The sequence below is a fragment of the Tiliqua scincoides genome, chromosome 15 (assembly GCF_035046505.1).
Source record: "Tiliqua scincoides isolate rTilSci1 chromosome 15, rTilSci1.hap2, whole genome shotgun sequence".
In the NCBI taxonomy this organism is placed as follows: domain Eukaryota; kingdom Metazoa; phylum Chordata; class Lepidosauria; order Squamata; family Scincidae; genus Tiliqua; species Tiliqua scincoides.
The window spans coordinates 2,561,301-2,585,725 of NC_089835.1; the positions used below are offsets into that span (position 1 = coordinate 2,561,301).

General features: G+C 49.4%; 1 protein-coding gene across 8 annotated transcripts in view; it reads left to right on the plus strand.

The window, feature by feature from the left end:
* MARK2 (microtubule affinity regulating kinase 2) overlaps nucleotides 1-24,425 on the plus strand; it is a 101,732-nt gene that overhangs the window by 902 nt on the left and 76,405 nt on the right. The window lies entirely within an intron of this gene.

Here is a 24,425-nt window from a genome sequence, read left to right on the forward strand (position 1 = left end):
CCCTTAGAGTTGCATGGGAGGGAGAATCCAGCCAAGCTGTGCCTCTGTCTTCTTCTCTCCCCCCCTACAAATTTCAGTTTTGCAGCCCTTTGATTGGAGTTGCCACCTCTTTGATCATTCCTGCTCCTGTGTCCCTTTAAACAACCAGTTTGATGTTCAGATAATGCAGTGAGAGTAAAGCTTTTTCCTGTTTCTCCATGTCTGTTTCAGGGGAAAACTTCCCCTTCTCTGCTACTTCTGTGCATGCTGTCAAATTGCTCATTGTCAACCACAGGCACAAGGAAGTGGGGGGGGGGTGCAAAAAGGGCAGCCCTCGCTTTTCCTACCCTAGTGCTGCTCTTGCTGAGGGATGGGGGGGTTGAAGAGTTGCATCTGGCTTGAGCTCCTTTCCCTCTTAGACCCTTCTTTCCCGTGTAAGGGTGCCAGTTTTCTTTTACTGGCCCCTGCTCTTGTGTGTTTTTTTTCAACACCAGCCTGACAGCAGGGGAGATCTTAACAGGTGCGAAGGTTGTTTTATCTGCTTCATCTCTCGGCCTTCAAGGGAAGGGAAGCTTCCGCACACGTCAGGCTGCTGTTCAAAGGCTGAGAAACAGGGCTGTGTCTATAATTTGTGATGAGAACTGTGTGTTAGAGGGGAGGCCAAGAAGGCACTCTTCCTAGCCCATCTTTCCTGAAAATGTAGGGGGGTTGTGGGCATAGAGAGGGCCACGTGTGAAGATCTGGGTGAAAGGCAAAGGAAGTGAACCAGAAAGAGCTTCCTTTTGCTTTTCTACCTATCTGGGGTGTGGGATGTGGTAGGTGTTGCTTTGGAGGATGATTGGAGAAGCAGCCAACCAGGTGCGAGGGTGAAGGAAGGGAAAGGTGCATTTGAAGCTCACAGCTCATTGGGGAAGATCCTTCCTGCCTCTTTTCTCTTGCTCTTTCTCAGGAACACCTTTGAAAAGTGAGAGCTGCCTTCAGAGAATGACACCGGTACTGAGGCAATTATTCCATGGAAGGGCCTTCTCCCTCAAACCTTGCTCTTCGGGACATATACTTCTGTGAAGTGGGGAGCTGATTTTCCACTTCTGCTCCAGCACACGTGGTTAAGGGATGGGATAGGAGGAGGAGACTGAATAGTGTGCTGGAACATTGGGGTCAGGGTTCTTGTCTCTTCTGCTGGGTATATGGGTAGATGGCATTCTTGAGGCTTGTTCTACTTTCTTGTTTCTGCAGGTAGTGTTGTGGGGTGGGCTGGGGGAGCCAGCCTTTAAAGACTCTCTCATGTGTATGAGAGAGAGGCATACCCAAAGCCTATCTTGGGAAAACCATGATGCCCTGCACCCCTGTATGGATCCCTCTTCCCATGTCTTTTTTTTCTTCAGATGAATGTCTCCTTGGGGTGGTACTCTTGTCTTTTCTGTGCGTCCTTCCGGTTTCATTATTTACACTGTGCAGGCCAGTTGTCTGCGAAACTGGCACAGGTTGGCACCTTTTTCTGACTTGTCAATGGATGAGCTATATATACCTAGGCTGTGTGATTTCCTCTAAGCTAAATTACGCCCTGGCCATTATCTCATCTCCTGTGGTTGCCAAGATCTGCTCTGAATGGTGCATGATAGAGAGATTGTATCTTGATGACTCGACCCAGAGCAAGGGGGTGCTCTTTTGACCAAATGTGGGGGGAGGGAGATGCTGAGGGAGGGCAAAGGGCAGAGAGAAGACAGCTGTCTCTTCTCTGGACGTACATCTGTGTATGGTTCTTTCCCAGCATTTAATAGGTAGGGTCTTTAAAGACATTTGGATTCTGCTGGAAGAACTGCCGAGTATGAACTTGTCCGTTCCTCAGATGGTTCTGTCTCGGGGATACCCTTGATGATAGCGTCATCTTGTGTGGCTGACTTCCGACTTAAATCTGTTGGGGACAGCGCTAACTTCCATGTTGCAGCTGAAGGGCAGGGACTTGAGAGAATGGGGATTTAAGGTTGTTTCCCGAGTTTGTGTCTGAGGTGCAGTTTGAACCCAGGATTTTCACACCTTTAAGCCACTGTGCTGCATATGGAGTATGCATAGGAGACTTCATTACATTCTTAGCCAGACTTTCCTTTCCATGGAGGTGGTTCATGTTGGGGTTACCTCTTGTCCAGGCCAGCTTATCTTCTACCAGGCTGGCTGCATTGTAGGCATTCAGACAATGTCCTGGGACTTTGCATGACATGCAGTTGCTCACACACACCCCACCCTACATCCCTTGTGTCCAGATGCATCCCGTTGCCTCTTGAGAGTGCAGCTGAGCTCTTGGAGAGCTGCAGCGAGTCGGTGTCAATGCTTCTGGGCTGGATGGGCCAACAGCTTGACTCTTACACTGACCTCAGAAGAACTCCCAGGAGCAAGACTGGTCCAATCCTGTAAAACTGGCTACTGGTAGCATCTCTAGGTAGAGCTGGTAAAAGACTCCTGTCCAGTGTTAGCGCAGTTTTGAGTTGGTGCAGAGAGTCATCCAGCTGTTGTGGCTGTCTCCAAGGCAGTTCTTCTCTAAAGAGCAGGAGAAGGAAGTTCAGGACAGGGGTTGCCATGGTCCTGTTCAGTCAGTGTGCTCTGGCCACTTCAGCCCAGCCAACCCCTCTACTCCAGACCAATGACCCAAGGCAGCATACTTGCACGGGAGAGGAAAGTGTGGGGCTGTGCTGAGCGTAGTTGGAGCTTGCTCACCACTTGCCATGTTGAGGGTGGCAACCAAAACTGTGGCTTCTGAAAACCTGTGCCAACCAATACGATGCTAGATAGACCAGTGGTCTGACTGAGGATAAGATAGTTTCACACACTCGAGGCCTTTGGGTGGAGGTGCTGGCAATCTGTTGCTTCTTACTGAACCACCTTGTACTTTTCCAGCAAGTGCTGTGGTGGATTTTGATCCATTTTATGTAGGGAATGTTTTGCTTCCCATGTTGAACGCCCTGCTGGGGCTGTAAGGCCACGAATGCTCTGTTGAGTAGATAATAGGCTTTTATCCAATGGGCCTGGGCAGGAGAGATTTGTCTCCCACCGAAATGTTTTTGCCCTAGTGAGCATTGATGGGTTGAGATGGAGGCCCCTGGATACAAGGGAACAGCTCTCTCCTTGCCTGTGGCAGCTCTCCATCTGTGTGCTGCGCTTGAGGAAGGCTCTTCTGTACTGGCTCCAGCCTTCCTCCTGCTCACGTTGCTTGACTGCCCACGGAACCAGCGCTTGCTCAGAGCTGCAAAGAAAAAAACCGGCATCCCACCCTTTTTGTCTCATTCAGCACTGCGTGCCCCTCTCTTTCCCTCGCCCGCCTCAGCGGCTTCCTGCTCTTGTGGGCTGTTCCTGAGGCTTCCGCAATCACTTAATTGCGTTGGTGGGGCAATCATGTTCTTCAGCAGGGGGAGGGGTGGGAATAATGCGTAGAGAGTAAGGGGTGAACTGAAGATGGAGGCTGCAGACCCTACATAGGCAGGAGTCTGGTTGTCAGTATTGGACCCTAGAGATGGCCCTCCCAGAGGAGGCTAGATCAGAGAGGTTTTGAGTGATTGGGCTCAGGAGAGGCTGTGGCAGAGCCCTTGCACAGAGTCCAGGTACAATCCCTGACTCCTCCCAGGTGGGCCTGGGAATGGTCCTCCTGGTTTTCTGGAAAGCCACAGCCAGTCAGCCTAGACAGAACTTCGCTGGGTGGCTTTAGTTGTTTGCGTGTGGGAGTGCACTATTTGAGATGTAGGCTCCAAAATTTCTGGGGCCAGCCCTGTTTGGCCCATACCCAGTTCACGAGTTCGGCAGTGGCAGCACCCTCCTTCAGAGGCCGAGCACTGCCTTGGGCTCTGCTGCCAGGGTGATAGGCCATGCATCTCACCAGCCTGTTCTGTCTCCTTGGCCCTGCTACATGTCTTCATGCTGCTGTTGCTTTGCCTCTCTGCGCTCCCAGTCAGATTTTTGGCCTTGCAGCAAGACTGGGTTAACAAATTCCAGCATCTCTGTGCCTCTCCCCCCAAGGGACAGCCTTTGCTTTGCCCAACTTTTGGACACCCTACTTCTGAGAGTTCCAGTTCGCCCAGACTTCCCCTTCAGCTTTGAAAAGGACTTCCTCAGGGTATGGTTTCTGGTCTTGTTTGTAGTGGATTAGTAGCCGTGAAGTAACCCTCAGTTGCATATTCTCCATCACTGTCCCTTTTGCCTGGACCTGCCTCCCTCCTAGTCTGTGTGTCATCACTTCAGACCTCAACCTACCTTCTCCAAAAATCCTTTGACTCAATTCTTTATTCCTCTTTCTCCTACTGAAACCAACCCTAAATGGGCATGACGGTATTTACTCATTTTCACCCCTCGTTAAGATGACGTCTCCCTTTCATTTTCTCATCCCTGGTGTTGGAACTTTTGATTTGTAAGCTTCTCGGGGCTGGAGCGTAAAAGGGTTGAACTACTGATCTACTTAGATCAATCTGATCTGTATCAAGCAGGAGTCCTCTTGTCCATCTCTCTGACATACAGTGATGTCCCTCGCCAGGTCTCTTGGCAAACCCATCATTTAGTTAAAGCTTTCTTTACAAAAAGAAAAACCACTAGAGGTTTTTATTAATAAGAGTTGGCTTCCTCTTGGCTGCCTACTGTTTAAATATTCTTATTTTGCTGCTATTAAACTTTGGTTTGGTGTTTGTATCTCCTTTTGATTGGTGCATTGCCCTGGGGAAACTTTTTGGAAAGGCTGCATATCCACAGTAACCATTACTAACAGCAGTGACGCCCAGTGAAGAGAGAGAGGGCTGTTTGGGGTCTTGCTTCTGAAGAGAGGGGCTCTTGCTGCAAAGCTGGAACTCTCTTCCTTGTTGATGTGAACCAAGCAGAAGACAACTCTTCACTGCACTGAGCACAGCTTGACTTTCTCTTTTTTGAAGATGGAGGGAAGGAGGCTTCAGGGCAGGGTGCAGCTGTTCGGTTCTGCAGAGGCACCTTGTGACGTCCTTAACCATTTACAGGGGAAAGGTGGCAGGCTAGGGCTGTGGTTCTTTGAAAACAGCAGCTGCTGCAGGAGAGAGACCTGGCAGGCCCTGAATTCCATCCCAATGAGCCTCTACCCATTGGCTTTGTTATCCTCTCCTCTTCCGGTGAGTTGTCTTTGCCCCCACAGGGCCAGACTGCCTTGTCTTTGCCCCCCCCCGGGCCTGACTGACCTGCCTCCTCCCTCTGGCCTAGCCTTCCACTGCTGCCTTCCCCTTGATTTCCAACCCGTCCCCCTGCCAGTCAGCCCTGTTGCACTGCAGAGTGGGGAAGCCTCTAACTTCAGCTACTTGGACTCTCCCCTTCCTTAGATGCAAGCACCTAGATGTGTCTTAGCAACAAGGCTCGAAAAAGGAAGGCTAGCATAGAAATGAGGCAAGTTGGACTAAATATATCTCTAGCATCCCTGATGTTAGGGCCAGCTCAGAGATGAGAAAAAGCACCAGTTTGGATCTGGGACCTGGTGCTGGTTTCCTTCAGATCTCTTTTGGCCATCCTGGCCTGTGGTGGTTTTTCACATGGTTTCAGAAGGGGTTCCCCCTCCTCCTTTGTCCATGAAGCAACATTTCCTCTGCAGGTTCCATTTTCTATTCTCAGAAGCTTCTTAAAAAATAACTGACATTTAATCGTGACTGATACACAATAGTGTGTCCATCTGTCTGCTCTTTCCTCTGAACTTGAGTTGAAGATGGGCAGAAACGAGTGCTTGAAGTGGCTACCACAGGTATCTGATCTAGTGCCAATGAGCACTAGAATTCAGATTTTCATTCTGGTTCCCTAAGAGATGTGGAGTCTAAAACAAGCCTCAACGTGTTTTTAGCTGTGCAGGAAATATTCCCTTTATTTGGTTTTCTGCCTAGAAATATGCTTTTTGCTAAATGTTCTCTGTTGCATGTCAGATGGTAGCTGGTTTGTTCAAGTATTCAGGTCTTTAAAAGTGGAGGACGGGGGGAGAGAGAGGGAAAAAATGGTTTTCTCCTTGTTTTTCACCTGGATTGAATGTTTGTGTATGTTCAGCTTAAGCCCAGTTGTTATATAATCTAATTATACAAAACTCCCTTTTTATTGAAAACTCTGTCCCCCCAGGGAGAACTGGTGTACTCTCTCAGTTTCCCCCCTCCTGCTTTTGATGTATCTGAAACTTTTCAGATAAACAGCTCTTTGACTGTACGCTACCTTGTTTGGCCGGCGCAGCGTCCTGGTCAATGGAACCTCCTTATACTACCCATCGCCTTCCGTTTGGTCCCTTGCAGTTCTTCCACAGTCTCTCCCTCAAGTCCCCTCTCCCCACCCTGTGCTTTTGGTCTCGCTCTCACCACCTCTGTGGGGCAATACGAGTGGAAGGCCATAGCACACGGGATGCATGTATTGGAGACAAAATGCAGAACTTTCCCTTCTGCGTCAGCAACAACTTCCTCCCCTCTCTCTTCATGGTTCCTAAGCGAGCTTTTTTTATTTTGTTTGTTGAATATTTTGAGTTGATTGTGCGTGTAGCTCCATCCATGTCGTAGGCACGTTGAAGAGTAATAGATGAGCCACAAACCCAGGCGCCTTTCCAAAGGCATGACCAGTACAAAAAGTATTGTAGGGGCTAATGGGTGAGGGAACCAATGGCCTAAAGGCCAAAAGGAGGTGGGACAAATGTATGAGGGACTGGCCAATCATTAACTCCTAGCCATGGTGGCTGTTTGCTCCCCTCCAAGTTCAGGAGGTGTCCTGTGTCCACTTATCTGTGGCAGATGCTGTCCTTGTGTTTCTTAACCACCCATCTGATCTCTCCTGCCATGACTGTTCTCAGCCTCCTTCTCCTCTTCCTCTGCCTTTCAGAATTGGGTGGACTCTGTCTTTCTACCTCAGTTTGCCCTTCTCTGCTTTCAGTTGGCCTGAAAGAAGGGGTAGGATGACACAGCAGCAGTGTAGGCTGATTGGCTGCCCCGTGTGGGTATAACCAATCAGGAACTGTGACTGCTCATTGGCCCACTCCTCTTCCCCAGCAGGTTGTTGAAGGTGGGTCCTTGTGTTGCGGTTTGAGGGTTTGTCCCAGCATTTGACAAGTTGCAGGCCACTGCTGGAAAGGGGAGGAAAGGGAGAGGAGGCCTAGCTAGTGTGGATCTACATGGACACACGCAGAACCATCACCTTCTCTGCCACAGTCATGAACAGATGGATGCCCTGAAAATTTAGCCTTGCCTTGCTCAGCAGCCATGATCCTGAAGCAGCGTGATCTTAAGGACATACTGCTCTTGGCAGTCTCTGTTCTGTTTCCAGTTGTCAGGCTAAAGCTAATGCAGGCAATGGCAATGCATCTGTTGATCCAAGCTGGTTAGAGATTGTGATGGTATTGCAGGCCTGGGCCGGTAAGCAGGCCTCGAAATCAAACTCCAGAGCAACTGAAAACCTGAGAGGGGACCAATCCATCCCTCTTTGGAGCAGGGATTTGCACTGATTGTTTGGGCCCCTCAGCCTCTTTGTGTATATAGCTATACGGGGTCTTGTTGTGTGTCAGCTTTGCATTCTTCCCGGGACCTCTTCTGCAGCCATTCCATTTTTCTGATACTGCTGTTTTGCTTCTGTTCCCTCCTCCTCTTCTATACAAGACAGCCACCCTGAGTCAGGCCCTTAGTCGCTTTGGCCCAGCATTGCTGAACACTGAGCAGCAGCAACTCTCCTGGGTTTCAGGGAAAGAAGAGTCTTTCCTAGCACTTGCTGGAGATGCTGAGCCTGGGAGCTTTTGCATGCAGGGCAGGGGAACTGTGACAGTTCCATCCCCAATTTCTGTCACTTTACTTTAGAAACTGATGTGAAATGCTGCTGGGTGTTCTTGTGCGCTCTCACTGCCCCCCCCTTTCATTCTTTTGTGAAGATATGACTGCATCTGTGCTGGGCAAACCTCTGGCCGGATGTCTTGGGAGCCCTGGCTGGGTGGATCTTTTATGTAGTCCATGTAGGAGGAGGGTTCTCATCCCACCCTTTGCATTTCGTCAGAAAGGTGGAGGAGGAGGGTCATGTTTCTTCTTGCCAAACTCGTCAAGCCAGTTCCGATAATTGTGTGTGTGTGTGTGTGTGTGTGTGTGTGTTCTACACCATGAAGAGCTGGAGGAGAGAGATGAAAAAAACTTCACGTCCGTCTTGAAGGCCACACTTGATAGATGGGAAATTTTCCTGTAACAAGTGGAGACTCTGTCTTTCCTTGGACACTTTGTCCGAGAGGCATGGCCTTTCTTGTGGGCCTATCTGATTTGCATTCTTAGAAATCCCCCAGCCGGCACGGGTGCATCCTCTTCTGTGCCCACAGAGCGAAAGCTGCGTTTTCTGTCAAGTTTATTCACAGCCATCAATTGTACTCAACCTTGTTCTGTGTGAGAAGCTCTAGGTGTGTGACAAATTTTTTTTTTTAAGCCATGGATACAGAACAGGTTTGATTCTGTGTGTTGGTGTTGCACAGTGTCTGAGACCAGGAAGTCGAATCAAAATATAATTAAAGAAACATCTCATTAAAATAGGCAACTTCCCCTCAGTTGTCTGACTAGCTCAACGGTCTTCCACTTGTCAAGAACCGGGATCCATCTTCAGGGGGCCAAAGGGGAGGGCAAGAGTATGAATGTGTCTCTTCTTTTTCAGCTTGTTGTTTGCCTGTTCTTTCCTTCCAGGCCTTCAAGGGAGCCAAGCCTTTGGTCCATCTAACTCTGTGGGAATGCTCAACGGCTACCAGGGTTTCAGGAAGGGGTCTTTCCCATCTGTACCTGGAGAAGCTGACAGCTCCCAGGAAGACTATTATGGCAAGGCCCAGCCATTGACCAGGGAAGTTGCAACTGTAGGGAGATTTCCTTCTCCCTGTCAGAGAGGTAGCCTTTGCTCTGTTCCTGTGGACAGTTGCCCAAGAACTGTTGCTGTAAGTGGGCCTCTGCAATTGACAAAAGCACTTTGCAGTTGTTTTTACGTGGAGATGGTTATTTTGAAATTATTGCTTCAATTCATCACAAGTCACCTTGAGGGCCATTTGTAGTGTTGTGGCTAAGGCTGCAGTTTTTTACAGCCTTCCCTGGAAGTAAGCCCCACTGAACCCAGTGGGACTTACTTATGAGTAGGCATGGATTGGATTGTGCTCTGAGAGACTGAAGTGCAAATTGGGACCTCACTGGCTTAAAGGCCCCCCTCTCCTGCCATGAGCTCACTTGTTGCGGCCTTGGGGCAAAACACTTGCTCTCAGCCTCAATCTTCCCCATCTGCAATATGGATATAATGCTACTGACATATGTGACAAGGATGGCATCAAGGTAATTTGCCTGAAGCAACAGGTGCACCCGGAAAGTAAAGCATCATCATTATTCTAAATCCTTCAGATAAATGAAAGACACCTGGGACTCTGTGCAAGGCATGTACTCTGCCCTTGACCTCAGAGCACCTCCCAGTGCTTCATAGGCAACCCTGCAAACTGTCCTGCATCAATCAGGAAATGTAGATGAGAGGATCCCTCAGTAATGGAAGAACCAGCTCGCTAACCTGCAGGTGGAGCTGTCCTTGATGGGCGATTAGCACCCATTCTTGAGCGCTGTGGTGTTGGCTTAAAATCAGACATGCAGAACCCATGGAAAATGCCATCTTGAGCAATCCAGGACCTGCGCTGGGGGGCAAAGCACCCTCTGTGTGTAAATCTACTTTTAATTAAAACTACCGAATGGAATGCCAGAGTGTTCTCTCTCTGTGCCTTTTTTTCCGATTTCCTAAATCTCCCCCCACATTATCCATCTTAAGTTTGCTCAGGGCACGCAATGTTCCGTTACAGTTTCAGTTCGGCAAACCCGTTTTCCTTGTCTACTGACCTTGTGTTGGCGAGAGAGTACGTGTCTGGGTCACGTGCCTCCAGGTACGACGGATTGCAGCGGGTTCTGTGACTCTTGGGCTGATGCTAGGAAATGGAAGCACTGCTCCTGCCTCTGCAGAGAGGGAATTAACTCTTGCCTGGAGGTTGCACCTTCAGATTGTAGGCAAAACTTTGCATTTGTGACCACATCTGAGGAGTAAGTCGGTAATGGGGCTGGCACCGTAGGTGTAGGCCAGATGGCAGGCCCTTGGTGTGATTTGGCTGACTGTGCCATAAAACTTTCATAATTGCATCTATTTGACTGTCCTGATCTTGCATAAAGGCCTGTGGGTCAAAATAGCACCTGTTTGAGTTGTGTTTCAGAAGCCACAATGCCTTTCTTTCCAGTTATGCAGTCACTAGCTTCTGGTGCTTTTTCAGGGTGGGCAACTTGGTACAGTCTCTCCCCAACTAACCACTCTTGTAAATGCCTCTCTTGGTGGGAGCGTGATATAGTCCAGGCACTCCTCATCACTGCCTGTTTGTAGCGAGGGATGGTTAATTTAATCATTTTCATCCTGTGTCTGTTTTGTATGCAAACCAGTATTATCTGAGATCTGTGTTAAGCCCCATATTCTGTGAACTAACAACAGAAGATGTGGGTGAAAAGGGTGTGCAGGGATTCAGTGACTCTTTGGCCTCCCCCCCCCCCAGCTTTTAATGGTGCCCTGGTGCTCTCTTTTTTCTTCTCTGATGAGAAAATATGCCTGGTGTGGACAGAGAGTGAGAAGTCTGATTGGTGGGAGATTTAGGATGGGTGAAAGGAGTGAAGAATTGGTCTGTGGAATTCACATTCAAAAATGTGTGGTGGGCCCCTAGGTGTGGATGACTTTTGAGGAGGAAGTTGGGTCCCTCAGTTGCTGCTAGTTGGAACAGCTGTGTACTCCCTCTGGGTTCATCAGCTGTTTGCCTCCAAACACCAGTTGTAGGGCAGCAGTAACAGGAGAGTGGGCTGCTCATGGGCTTCTTGGACACAAGTGGTGGGCTACTATGGGAATTAGGATGCTGGACTAGATGGGCCTGCTGTGGCCTGATCCAGCAGGGCTTTTTTTTAAACATGTTGGTGACACGCAGTTCCACTGAGTTTGGATCTACTGTGTAGGGCGAGCGGGAGCCTGGAGAGGCTTAACAGGAGGGGCTGGAAAATGCTTTCCAATTCTTTGGCACAGATGCCGAAGTCCAGCTCTGTAGGTGTGTTTCTTTTCGAGACCTGGGCGATTCTGTTACTCTGTCTCCCAGAGGTTCCTCTTGGTGGACAATGTAATCATCCAGTCCTTGACTCTGCAGGCAGCACCAGCGGGATGTCAAGTACTTCAGTGGCTGCGTCTAATTAATTGGCCTTACCTGTAGTGTTGTGCTTCGTGCTTAAAAGTGGCAAGAATTTTAAGCATCCAAGTGTTGAGCGGCAACTCCTGCTGTTCTCATTCTTTGTGCACTTAACCTCAGCTCGGCATATTCAGGCAGTGATGACTCACTGGCTCCTCTTCCTCTTTCCTTATATATCCATTTATATCCCATTCCTCCCTCAGAGGAGCTCAGGTGGCTCTCCCTCCCATGTATCCTCACAGCTGCCTTGCAGAGTAGGCTAGGCAGAGAGTGAGTGAGCTTGTGTGACTAGTCAAGGTCTCCCTCTCTCTCTCTCTCTCTCTCTCTCTCTGTGTTTTAAAGGGCTGATGAGGGTTTCAAATCCAAATCCCTCTTCTCCTAGTCCAGCCTCATAACTGGTACAGACTCTTCTCCTAGTCCAGCCTCATAACTGGCACGGACTCTCCAGTCATGTGGCATTGCAGGAAAGAGCTGCCTCTTGAAAATGCGTCATGATGAGACCTTCAGTGCTCCAGGGCAGTGATGTTCAGATTGTTAAGAACTGGGACCCACCTCAAACCCCAGCCTGCCACATGGGACCCATCTTTAAGGGCTTTGCCAGTGAAAAGGGTGGGCAAAGGAGTGCCTCTGTCCTCTGGCTGTTGCTGGATGCAAAAAGCAATCCGCATGCAGTGTGGCTGTTTTATTCTTCCAGCAAGGAGAGGATGGGCAGAGAGTGGCAGGGCAATACTGTGCCCTCAGTTTTGAACGGTGAAGAAGGGAGCCTCGGGAGAGAAGGTGGGTGGATGGGAAACTATGGGCGCCCGCTGAAGTTTGGGGGGGTCCTCCAAATCTAAAATCTCCAGTGGGGTTTACCCCAGCTAGGTCCCTGGCTTACACTGTGCAGGCCTGAACTGAACCGTAACACAAAATCAGCAGTGGCACCACCGCCACAACCACCTCCTGGCTCTTGACCTACCTCTGGTAAGGCCTATGCTCAAGTGAGCAGAGGTCAAGAAAGGGTGATGCCAGGATTGGGAGAGGCTTGAACTTCTGACTGCATCTAGAGTTCCGTTCTTGTGATGCGACATCCCAACTTTGTGAGCTTGTGTCAAAGCCTGTTAAATGCAAGGCACAGGGCTTGTTTCGTGGCTTGCGAGATCTTCCATCAGTGCCCTTTTGCCATTTTCATAGGCCAGGCTGGGCTATCTCTGCTCCAGAAAGTAAAATTGATATGAATCAGACATCAAAAGGACGGTAATTCTCAGAAGCCCAGCACAGGAGCACCAGAGTCTCCCTGGGCGCTCCGTAACACACTAGAAAACTGCTGTACTCTGGCAAAAGTTTTTGGAACAAGACCTCCCAGCCCCAGGGTGCTGGACTGGAATTTGTGTGAAGATTTGACATGGGGCTGTATGGAGACTGGGAGTGAATTGCTCCCCATGGGAAATGATTCCGCTTTGGTTGTCTATGTGCATTGTTAATCTTGCTTCTTAATAATTGTTAATCTTTAGCAGCTGGTGGGTCACACCCACTGTGGTTGGAGCTTTTACTCATCAGGATGGGTTTCCTGTGTACCTGTGCTCTGTGCATCAAATCAAATGCCTTTCTCTTGCATTGCAGGGCCTTCCATTCTCCCAGCTAAGTTCCAATCCCAGCCTTTTCTATCTTTGCCTGTGTATGCCACTGTAAATTCATGAAGGCCGCCTTTTGGCACATTTCAGCAAACAACTTTTTTGTTGTTACAGCAAATGCATAAGAGGTCCTGCTGGATCAGGCCAAGGGCCCATCGAGTCCAGTATCCTGTTTCCTAAAGGGTCCAGCCAGTTGTGTCTCAAACTTTTGAGCAGGACATGTAGGCAAATGGCCCTTTTCCAGCATTGCTGCCCTGCAGCTGGTGTTCAGATCATGATTGGTATCTGTTGATGGGAAACATGACAGAAGTCTAGCGAGTTAGGGAAACCAAATATGAGTGAAGAAATTATAGAGCCACATGGCTCCCGGCAGAGTCAGGAGGGTTTGCAGCTCAGTAGTAAAACCTTTGCCCTATGTGCAAGAAAGCCCTTGGTTTAGTCCCTACCTGTGTCTCCAGGTAGGGCTGGAAAATGCTGCTGTCTGAAGCCCTGGAGAACCACTGCCAGTCAGTGCTTGACAATGCCAAGCTACATGTAGTCCAAATACATGTGAACTTCCTGTGCTCATTCGGCGCCTCCACCAGTCACTGGGTTGGTTGAGCAGCAAATTTGCATGCAGGAAGTCCCCGGTCAGTTGCTAGTAGAATCTCCAGGTGGGGCATTGACGGTCCGGTGCTAGATGGATGGAGGGTGAGAGTTGGTAGTTGACAGCTTTGTATGTTTCTATAGCATGCAAAGGCAATCCTGTAATTATACATGATACTTTAATAAATGTCATTTTATTGCCAACGCTCCCCTCAGCATGTTCTTGAGGACGGCTTTCTTAAGACTGTCTTGTATTTACAACCATTTTTGTTCACAAAAATGCTTCTGGGTCAGGCTTGGGTGACTGCCTAATCTCTGGCCTTGCCTGTCGGAGTGTCTGTTTCTCAGTCTGCTTGCTGCCTCCTGCTCCTCCCAGGTGGGTGCCTGAAGTAGACTCTTGTTTTAGACTGCCTTTCGGAGTGGTGCTTTTCCCCCTCTGGCTGTGGCAACTTCAGGCCTACTTTTGTGTTTTCTCTGTCTGTATCTGTGTCAGCTGCATACATTGGAAGACGTCCAGTGGTGAATGCACGAAGTCGCATTTCCCTGCGTCGAGAGCAGGGCTTGTCAACCATTTCTTTGCAGGGACTGCTTCTTCTGAGGTCCACTTTGGCAGATCCTGTTCTTACAAGTACAACCGTCACCAGAGAAGATTGCCGTGTAAAGAAAATCCCCTACTTGCCCCAAGCTTGTCCATACAGCAGGGCTTCTCAAACTAGGGTGTTGCAACGTCCCAACCTGGGAAGGCAGCAACACGATCCCCAGGAGCGTGTCGCTAAGGGGGGGGCGCAGGGGCTGGCACATACTTATCAGTCCCTGCAGCAGCCTCCCAAAGGTGCGGTGAGCCCTGTGCGACCCTCTGCAAGGCTCCTCGAAACTTAAAAAGTGAAAGTGGAGCAATTGCGCTCCACTTCTGATTTTGTGAAGGTGGGGCGCAATCGCTCCGCTTTCACTTTCTATGCTTCGGGGAGCCCTGTGGGATCCTGGGGTTTGTGTTGCTACCTCCCCCCCACCCTCACAAGGGCTTACTGCTGCTCAAACTCTCCTATAGAGTTTGAGAACCGCTTCCTTACAGCAAGGGGGAGTCTTCTTAAGTTGCCACTCCATCCTGATCTTTTTTTTGTCTCCGACCTGTGTCTCTTTTGAAGGGCCAGGCTTGCTGTGCAGCTGCAACTACCCCACTGGCACACTGCCACCCTGGGTAGGTGTGGCCTTACGGAATAGTGTCACCCAGGCCCTGCGGCAGCTGATCCAAGTGCTGCTTGTCATGCTGTGAATAACCACCAATGGTACTCATTCTGCCTGAGGAAAAGCATTTGGCCTTTGAACACTGCAGGATACCTTCCCTTGAATCTGGGTCTTAATGCATGCTAATCACCCAGCAGTGGCCCCATCTTGTATAAGAACTGCTCATGTCAAGTCAGATCCTTGGTTCATTAGCTCAGTACTGCAGCGCACTCTGGAGTTTCAAGTAAGGGTCTTTCCTGGCCTGACCTGGAGGGGCTGTTGGTATTTGAGCCTGGGATTTCTGCCATGCAGATCCTTTGCCCTTTCTCTGAGCTATGGACCCTTGTTCCCTGTTGAGAAGATCTAGAGCCTTCTGTCTCGCTTCTATGCAAGGCTTTGTGGTGGATTTGAGCATTCAGCCTATTGGATATTTTGGTTTCAGCTTGCAAAAGGTGGAATAGAAGCTTGATCCTGCCCCCAGTTTTTTTAGTTTTCCCAAGTACCTGGCTGAACTTGGAGGGAGTCACGTCAACCTGGTACAGAAGCTGCTCCTAGAGGTGTTGAAGAAATCCAGATACAGCGTTTTTACCAGAGCTTCAGCAAAAGTGAAGCAACGTCCTCTTTCAACAGGTTGCTTCCTCCGGCTTTTGCTCTGGTGTCCTTAATGTGGGCTCAGAGTGGGGTTGCACTTGCTTCCTGAGCAGCTGCCCCACCCACACGAGGCATCCAGGCACCAAGTAGGCTCCTTATTGATGCTTGAGCTTCAGGATTTAATTAATTTAAAAGATTTGTATCACACCACTTGGAGGCAGCTTCCAATAGCAGTAACTGTAGCGCACCATTTTAAAATGGCAAAATAATAAACAGGGGCTGATTCCTTTTTATTCACGTGGCACCATCAACCTGTATGGCATTTTTCATAGAGTGAAAAATGGGCTTCTGCATCAAGGGACATTGGGCTGCTGCCAATTGGGGTAGGCTGGACTGGGCAAGGAAAAGAGTATTGATGTGACTCGATCTGAGGCAATGTAGTATGTTTGCAGGCGATGGGGGTTTTCTGGCGGTAGTTCTAAGGTTTTGAAATCCCCCCCCCCAAAGAAGCTTGCATTGATTTTTTTTGCCTCTTGTTGATGCATGGCCAAGACTTCGCTTCTTCAATTACTGTTTGGGTTGATGGTTTAAGTGAATGAATTGTGGAGGGACCATATCCCCCCCCCCCCATAATACTATATCGCAGTAGGAGCTCCTGGTTTGCATGCTGAAGGTCCTGGGTTCAGTCCCTGGCAGCACCTTCAGGTAGGGTTGGGGAAAACTCCTTGATTGAAACCCTGGAGAGAAGCTACCAGCCAGTAGTGGACAAAACTGAGTTAGATGGACTCATTGGTTCAGTGGGAGGCAGCTTCCTATATGACTTGCTGTGCTCTGTTTTGGCTTTGCCGTGTTGTCGTGGCATGTGTCATGTTTGTAGACTACTTTGTTGGTTTGCCTGTGCTGCCTTTGAGTTTGGTGGTTGTTTGCTGGCTGCCCTGAGGATCTTTGGGTCCAGAAGTCAAGGTAAACATGTTTTGGTGAGCAGTCAGCAAGGACAGTCTCATTGGCGGTAGCAATACAGGGTGGTGATACCTGCTCATCACCCATAGTTCTTGGTAGGTTTGTATAGTCTCTGAAAAGAACTGAGTGACTTTGACCTTCATAGATTTCATATGAAGATGAGTCAGACCGTTTGGTGCTGTCAACGCTGACAGTAGCTCTCCAAGGCTTCAGGCAGGGATTTGCCAAACCAGGAGCAGCCAGGGGTTGAAGCTGGCATCTCCTGCATACCTCTGACACTGAGGTAATTGCCCTCTGAGCAATTTAGGAGAAGGCTCTCTCCTTCACCTTCCTGGCGTGTGGAGGAGTCCCTTGTGCAGGCTTTAAATGGCAGCTGTTCTGGTCTGGAAGAAGGCATTTCTGAGATGTGTGTTTAAGTTCATGGAGGGCCCTGAAGATGAGCACCATTGCTTGATTTGGACCCAGAAGTGAACTGGAAATGAGGTCTGTTGCGGCAGAAAAGTGGGGGGGGGGTTAAACCCAAGATGTTCCTGTTTTCTACTGTCATAATAGGAGCCTGACACCAGTATTCCGCTGTAGTTGAAGCCTCCATATTGTATCCTTAAAGTTGGTTCTCTCTGAAGGCCAATGGAGCATCCTAGTTGTGTCCTGGTTGTGTCCTGGTAAGTAAGTGTAAGTGTAAAGTCTTGCACATTGGGGCGTATGAGGAAAGGCTACAGCGTTTCGGCCTCTTCAGCCTAGAAAAGAGACGCCTGAGGGGGGACATGATTGAGACATACAAAATTATGCATGGGAAGGATAAAGTGGATCGAGAGATGCTCTTTACACTCTCACATAACACCAGAACCAGGAGACATCCACTAAAATTGAGTGTTGGGAGGGTTAGGACAGACAAAAGAAAATATTTCTTTACTCAGGGTGTTGTCGGTCTGTGGAACTTCTTGCCGCAGGATGTGGTGACGGCATCTGGCCTGGATGCCTTTAAAAGGTGATTGGACAAGTTTCTGGAGGAAAAATCCATTCCGGGTTACAAGCCATGATGTGCATGTGCAACCTCCTGATTTTAGAAATGGGCTATGTCAGAATGCCAATGCAACGGAGGGCACCAGGATACAGGTCTCTTGTTATCTGGTGTGCTCCCTGGGGCATTTGGTGGGCTGCTGTGAGATACAGGAAGCTGGACTAGATGGGCCTATGGCTTGATCCAGTGGGGCTGTTCTTATGTTCTTATGTACCCCTGCACAGCCCTTCTGAAGGACCTGTTGATGGAGGAACCCGTGTGTGGCTAGCTTTGCTTTCATCCGCACCCACTGCCCTGCTCCTGTTTTTTTTTTTTTTTTTGCACCCTGGCCTTCCTTTCCTTTCCACCTCCCACTAGCCCAGGATCTTGCTGACTTTCTACCTCTTTTTCTTTCTCTAGTCCTGCCTTCCACCTCTAGGCTTCCCTCCCCACCAGTTAGTACTGTACTCCTTGCCTGCCATCTTGGCTGGCTCAGCTTTCATGACTTGGATCTCCTGAGTCCTGCTTGCAATCCAGACCTGTCTCATGCACAGTACTTGTGCTAGAAATGTTATGAAGGGCTTGTGTGAGCGAGGCCATGATCTTCAGGTTTGAGAATCACTTTGTCTTAAAGAGGGGAGACACTTAGCTCTCACTGCTAGGCCTTTTAAGTGTGCCATCCTGCTGCTAGCAGTGTTTTGTTTTTTCCACCTCTTGCTCCTACTTGAAGATTTGTTTTTTAATAGTAGATTCCAACCTGATTTGCTTGGAAAGTGTTCTTGTTTTTCCTATTGTAAGATGGCCCATTTGCAGTGATGCTTAGAGTTTGAGTGCAGCATAAATCCCCCCCCAACGGGGGGGATCTTTAATTACTCTGATGCCCTGGCAGAGAGATGGGTGCTAACTGATGAGGTGTTAGGCTGGCACTCTTTTAGCAAATGGGCTGGGGAAAACCCCTTATTTCAGTGGCCAAACCATCCTAATATTTGTTTCATTTAACCACAGAAAGTAGATGCACTCCTCAGTCGCTATCCTGTAGCTCTGAAACCACCTGAAAAGCAGCTCCTCTGCCTTGTTGCCACTGTTGCATTTTTGGCAAAAATATGTGTTTCTAGTCAACAAGCAGGACAGTGGGAGCCATTCTGCCATGTTCATGACAAGTGCTCAGGCAAAAAGACTTGGGCCGATTCTGAAGAATGACAAATTTATTTCCAGCATTTGGTTTTCACAGACTTCAGGCTGAAATAAATTGGAGATGGTTCAAGATTCTCTATTGTTTCTGGCAAAGAGAGGACACTCCCGCACCTTTTCTACCTGGAGATGCTGCCAGGGGTTGAATCTGGAACCTCCTGTCTCCAAAGCATGTAGCTCTGCTGCCAATTTAGGGATGCTGCTGATGGGCAAAGGGAGCTGTCATCCTGAGCCTGCCTGTTGGTCAGCCTAGCTCGGTATTGTCCAGCACTGATTGGCAGCAGCTGCCTTCCAGGGTTTCAGCTTCGGCCGTTTCCCAGGCTCAGCAGGAGATGCTACCAAGTATTGAACCCCAAAACTTTCTGCGTGCAGAACAGGAAATGTCCTACTGAGCTACTGCCCTTATAAGCTGTCTTATGCTGAGTCAGGCCTTTGGTCCATTAGAAGGGCAACTACTGTATTTATGTAAGGTATTTTTAATCCACTTTTCTATTAAAGTATCCAGAGCGGCTTACAGGGGATAAAACAGCAATCTATAAAGCAATTGCCACAGAGACAATAAATAAGATCTTTTTCAATGTAAAGTGGAGGAGATCGATTAAAAACTTACATGAGATCAAAATAGCAGCAACAAGACTCTGCGCCAACAGTAAAAAAAAAAAAAGCCTATAAAATGCTTCAACAAGCAGGAAGGTCTTAACTGGTCTCTAAATGATAAAATCATTGGTGCCCTGTGAAGGCTCTCTTATCTGGTTGCCCCTCCTCTAACTTCACCTGTTTGGGGGCACCCAGGAGAGGGTCTGTGATGTCTGCTCCGCTCACCCAAGGTCTCTCTCAACTTTTTAGTGGAGGAACCTTAATTCAATAGGAGGCTGAAGATGCTTAATCTGCATCATCTCAATTAACAGTTGGCAGTGCTCAGAAACTCTTGCTCAAAGTCTTCCGAGTGTCCTGGATCAGAGCAATAGAAATAATGTAGATCAGCGTTTCTCAAACTGTGGGTCAGGTGATCCAGTTTCAGGTGGGTCATGCAACATCTAGCTCAGCCGCCACTGAAAATATAGAGCTGAAAATACAGGGTGCAGAGCTGCTGGGCAGGGGAGGCTCCCAGTGGGAGAGAGGCCTAGTGCATTGCCCTGAATAGGGGGTAAGATGGGCACTGGAAAGGGGGGAGGGCTGTGTGGTTGGAGAAGGATCCAGATTTGCCTTCTGCTTTGACTTCTGAGCTACACAGAATAACAGCACAAGTGCACTGTCTCATGGGAACTTTGGCTGATTGTGGCTTAGGTTTGAAGCCTAAATTGATGATGTCACTTCCGACCTGACATCACTTCCAGGTTAATGATGTCACTTCCGGCAGGTCCCCACAGATTGTCATTCTAGAAAGTGGGTCCCAGTGTTAAAAAGTTTGAGAACTACTGATGTAGATAAATCACACATAGACACCACACCTTGAGGCACCATTCTCAAGCGGTGTGGGGTCCCCTTTCTCTGCCCTATATGCTCTTACACTTCTTGCCTCCCCACCCCCAGCATTTTCATCAGCGCAGGCTTTGAAACGTCTCTGTGGCACATCTTTTGCTGATCGCTGGAAACCGGAGCCCCATCAGAGAGCGCCTGGTTCTTTGGCTATGGCTTGGGCTGACTCCATTGTGTGCTGTACAGTGGGACATTGTCCTGGAACTCGTTAAGCAACAACAGAGATGCGAGGGGGAGAGGCAGATGCTCCATAGGTTCAGAGTGAGTTGAATGGGTATTTACAAAGGGATTGTTTTTGGGGTTAGCAACTTGGCTGGTCCAAAACAGACAAAAAACAAACAAACCCTGCTACCAACTGACTGGTTAATTTAGTAGGCCTGTAGGGGAGAGAGAGAGAGAGAGAGAGAGAGAGAGAGAGACTTGAATCTTCTGTGTTTAGCTCAAAGCTACAAAAGGAGGAAATTAAATCCCTAAGGAAGCACTGGCCAACTTTATCGGCAAGGGTCACTGTGCCGCTCCAGCATGTACAGTATTCCGTGTGCATCCACCCTCTGCTTGGTCTGAACTGTGTCATCCATTCACTGGGCCAGCAGAGTCATGACAGCATTGGTCTGTTCTCAGCACTGTGTGGGAGAGGCAAGCAGAAGTGTTCTTAAATTCTGGCATGACCAGGCCTGCAGGCCCTCTCCAGGTGCCCTGCATTCCAGGTGCCCTTGGGCAACATGCGTGCCCTGGTTTGAGTCACCCACCTTTGACACTTGCAAGCAATCTTCAAGTAAGTGTGAACCTTCTTTGGTCCCCCAAGGGGTATGCTTAACCACCCAGGGCCATTTTTTTTGCATAGGCAAAGATGTTCGTGGGTGCCCCTCTTCTCAGGTAAGAGGCCATTAGCAGGGTCCCACCCACCCTGTTCAGCTTCCCATGGTAATCCTGTAGCCAAACCAACGGGCGTATTTATTTTGTGCATTGCGTGGAGTGGAATTCTGTAGCCATGTTTCTTATTAAGGCTCAGGGAGCTGCGAAGAGGCCTTTGTGTTTGTGCATGTGTGTAAATGTGGATGTGCCACTGAATACTGCCAGGAGAGCACTGTTACCTTTTCCTGTGCGCTGTTGTGGGTTTCCTGCAGGCATTTGATTGATGTAGGAATCGGTGGAAGGTGTGTCTGACGCAACAGGGCTTTTCTCACGTCCTCCTAGGACATGGTATCCATAATGTCTTGTGTCCTTTAAGGGAGGACCTGCAGTCGCAGAGTGCGTGCTTTTGTGTCCAGAAGGTCACAGGTTCTGTCCCTGGCATCTTCATGGAGGGCAGAGAAAAAATTCTTGCCTGAAACCCTGGAGAGCCACTGCCAGTCACTGTTCGCCATACTGAGCTAGATGGACCCATGGTCTGACTCGGTAAGAGGCAACTGTCTGTCAGTCTCTCTTGGATTTCATGTGGAAGCAGCCAAGTATCTTGTGGCCCCTTTAAGACAGAATTGACTTATTGGGACAGAACTTTTCATGCACTTTGCCAGCTGTGTACAGTGTGACTCTTAGTTGGCAAGTGTATGATGCATGTGTGGGTACAAGGAGAGGAAAATGGGAAGCCATGGGGCTGTGGAATGCAAGAGTGACAGGAAGCCTGTATCCCTCCTCAACAGTGATAATTGGTGCTAATGCAATCATCCTGGGTTGGCTGTACCTGTCTAGCATTTGCAGCACAGAAGAAATGCATATCCCACCCCCATACCCCCAGGAAGCTACTTCCAGGCAGGGTAGGGCACGGCTTTTCAACCGGTCTGTTTGGTTTGCAGGTAGAATATTGCAAGTATTGATCTGCCTGCAAGGATGTGGCCTCTAAGTGTGGGGCTGGGCCGCTCACCACCCAGTCGTTCCCATAGCAAGGGAGAGGCTTCCCCTGTTGCTGCTGCCGCCGCCTCCTGATCTCTCCTTCCTCCTTGCCTGACCTTTTTGCCTCATTGCCATAGCCAGTACACTGTTGCCATGGCCTCTTCTGGTGAGGTTAGGCTGGGCAGAGGAGTGCCACACAGTCCCTCTGGCAGCGGTGATGCTTCATGCTCTCTCAGTATTGTTCCTCCCGTTCTCCTGTGAAGTAGCACGGCTTGAAAAGCAGGGGTTTAGAGAACCCCCAGCTGTGGGTGTTCTGGGATCTCTATCTGCCGAGTTGCATCTTCTGCTTCTAGATAATTCTCGTAAATGGGTTCATTAGGCTGAGTCCCTGGGCCGGAGGGCAAGTCAAGCAAGCAGCAGCTGGCCTTGGGTCACCCAGTAACCTCCATGACTCAATGGGCCTTCAGATCTGGATCTTCCTGCTCCACTACACAGACTGTTCTGTAAGATGTGGGCATCACCTGTTTGTCCCGAGGCAATCAGAGCTGTCTGCAGAGACTTTCTCTCCCTGGCTGGGTCTTGCTGATACCTCCATGGACCCGCAGATGGGAGCCTTCTGCCTCAGCAGTTGAGTGCTTAGAGTATCCTCCTGAACCCTCCCCCAGTCACCTTCTGTTCAGCTTAGTGACTTTTCTGGGTAGCAGCTATCTAGCTGGAAGCTGAAACTTTTGCTCTGGCTTCCTAAAGGAGGGGCATTCATGGGGGGTGCCTCCCGAAAGGTTTGTTTTTCCTCCTTTGAGAGAGTGTCTTCATTGTCAGATAATCGCTGGTGCAATATGTTTGTCCTGCTCCCAGCTTGATCAATAAGCTTTCTTCACTCCCAGTTTTTTGGGGGGAAAGGCAGGAAGAGAGCAGAAGGGGTGAGAGCCCTTTGCAACGGTTGTCCTTAGCATGAGACAGGAAGCTCAGTCCCAGATTACACGAGGACAGATCTGTGTTTCTGTATTCAGGAGCCCAGCCCTGCTGCCAAAAAGCTGTCTTTGGGGGATCTGCGATGTTATCTCTGCATCCAGGTGCTTAAAGGGCCCTGTCTGTAACAGCAGGTAAAAGGGTGACGCAAGGAGAGCTGCAACCCCAAGTTGTAGTTGGCAGGAGTTTAGACACACGGTGTTGCAGGGTCATAGTGAGGGGAGAGGCTGTGTCTCCGTGGCAGGGCATGTGTTACATGTGGCAAGCTCCCAGGTCCAATCAGTAGGGAGGGTGTGGAGGGCTTTGGAGGGGCTGGTTGGGCTGCCTGCTTATGCTCTGTCTCCTTTTAAGCTCCTTGGCCCACGGGACTGAGCGTTTTGAGAATAGCTACCATAGATCCCAGCTTCTTGCACCACCTTTGTGAAAGTGCAGCGTCCTGTATAGTCATCCACCACTGTGGCCTCTGTGGATACAAAGTTCTGTTGGCAAACATCCTGAATCTGAGTATGGCTCGTGGCACAAAATGGGAGCTAAACAGCTAGGGTTCCTTTGCCCTCTTATTCTCCCCCCCCCCACCAGCTGCTGAAGCTATTGTGTAAATAACACTCCTTCTACAATTAGGATAATGTGTGTTTCAACCAACTCTCTTCCACACAGCAAAGGAACCATAGGGCGGGGCTTTGACAGGATCTGCAAGCCATCTGGTCCAGTCCCTGTTGTTCTGTGGTGAGATTTCTCCCACCTCTAACTTCACGTATGTTAGAGAGCTCCATGACTAGGAACTCTCTAGTCACGGAGTCGCTGAACTAGGAGCCCCCACTGTCAGCAACCTTCAGTCTCGAGAGACTATGGTATCGCGCTCTGAATGGTGGTTCTGGAACAGCGTCTAGTGTGGCTGAAAAGGCCAATTCAGGAGTGACAATCCCTTCCACACTGGGAGCAAGTGCAGCCTGTCCCTGGTCTGTCTCCCTGGCTATGGGCCTTCCTTCTTTGCCTCTTTGCCTCAGACTGTTGGCCAAGTGTCTCTTCAAACTGGGAAAGGCCATGTTGCACGGCCTGCCTCCAAGCGGGCCGCTCAGAGGCCAGGGTTTCCCACCTGTTGAGGTCCACTCCTAAGGCCTTCAGATCCCTCTTGCAGATGTCCTTGTATCGCAGCTGTGGTCTACCTGTAGGGCGCTTTCCTTGCACGAGTTCTCCATAGAGGAGATCCTTTGGGATCCGGCCATCATCCATTCTCACAACATGACCGAGCCAAAGCAGGTGTCTCTGTTTCAGCAGTGCATACATGCTAGGGATTCCAGCACGTTCCAGGACTGTGTTGTTTGGAACTTTGTCCTGCCAGGTGATGCCGATCCTCGGAGGCAGTACATGTGGAAAGCATTCAGTTTCCTCTCCTGTTGTGAGCGAAGAGTCCATGACTCACTGCAGTACAGAAGTGTACTCAGGACGCAAGCTCTGTAGACCTGGATCTTGGTATGTTCTGTCAGCTTCTTGTTGGACCAGACTCTCTTTGTGAGTCTGGAAAATGTGGTAGCTGCTTTACCGATGCGCTTGTTTAGCTCGGTATCGAGAGAAAGAGTGTCGGAGATCGTTGAGCCAAGGTACACAAAGTCACAAGGTACACAAAGTCACAAAGAACTAGGAGCAGGTTTGCTTTATTCAATAATGACTGGGGAATGTAGAAGCTGTGTTGTGTTGAGTCAGGCCTTGGTCCATCTTTCTCCCAATTCCAACACTGACTGAAGTGGCTCTGTGTGGCTTTCCCCAGGCCTACTTGGACAGTCTGCCAGGGAGCGGAACTAGG